General features: G+C 40.0%; 1 protein-coding gene across 2 annotated transcripts in view; it reads right to left on the bottom strand.

Moving 5' to 3' along the window:
- Positions 1–1102, bottom strand: part of Rh50 (Rhesus blood group-associated glycoprotein Rh50) — a 27790-nt gene that overhangs the window by 25466 nt on the left and 1222 nt on the right. The window lies entirely within an intron of this gene.

Genomic DNA, 1102 nt, shown 5'->3' with positions numbered 1-1102 from the left:
GCCACTATAGTGGCGCGTCGTACTGAGAGATGACATCCGCGAAAGCCACTATAGTGGCACATAGTGCCTAAGAGGTTAAACTGACTGATGACAAATCTCTGTTGATTAAAATTATTCAATGTTCCAGGTGAGAACCAACCGCGAAGAGTATTAAAAGCTGAATATAAATAATCGAGCTGAGATCTGTAAACCGCATTCTCTAAATGGATTTATATTTGAAACAGGTCGCGTTCGAAGGAGATTTCTTTTTATTCTCGTTCCCTTGTTGCATTCTTATTTGAGATCTCTTCGGGCATTCGTGAGCAATCAATAAAACAGGAAAAGTCAATTGCTAGTTGTTATCCGGCGATTACCTCGGCGGTCGATTCGCCTTTGACGATTCGAGGATGCGAAAAGTGTCACGCGATCGTCAACGAAATCGTAATTGAATGCATTAAGAATAAGGGTGGCCTGTTTGTAAAACCTCGGCGAAGAAAAACAGAGCAGAACGTATCGTTCTGATTTCAATTGACGAAGGCACTGAATAATTTCGAACACAGGCCTGGTTATTTACGTGGCAGAGAATCGACGGGAGAGAAACTCTAGACACAGTCCCTTTAGATTGTTTCTATACTAAAGAGGGAAAAAAAAGCGATATTGATGTCTGTCGTGTGCAGGGAAGTACTCGAATTCAATGGGAACTCGGGTGTGGAAATGCTGAAAAACTTGCGTGATTCTTTCCCCATGCGACGGGCAAAATATGGAACTCGTAACTCAAACCCGTCTCACGCTATTACTATTTTACTCTTCGTACTATCCCTTTTTTATGCTGAATATCACGTTCGAAAATCAATACCTGATGAAAGAGAACTGGTAGGTATTGTCATCACCGGCGTCGAACAACAAAACTGTAACCAACGATTCTGAATGTTTGCATTTTAGTGGTAACAGAAATTTCACATTTTATGAACTAAAACGATTTCCAGGGCGAGAAAATCGCCAGATCTTACTTCTTTAGATTTTTATTGATGGATTCACGTGAAAGAAATAGTTTATGTCGAAAATAATGAAAATCGGGAGCAATTAAAAAGTAATATCGTTCAGGCATTCGAAGCAGTTAAAA

Source organism: Ceratina calcarata, unplaced genomic scaffold (genome assembly GCF_001652005.2).
Source record: "Ceratina calcarata isolate Rehan_Ccalc_2016 unplaced genomic scaffold, ASM165200v1 scaffold511.2, whole genome shotgun sequence".
NCBI classification, from domain to species: Eukaryota; Metazoa; Arthropoda; class Insecta; order Hymenoptera; family Apidae; genus Ceratina; species Ceratina calcarata.
This window is presented reverse-complemented; position numbering and strand designations above follow the sequence as displayed.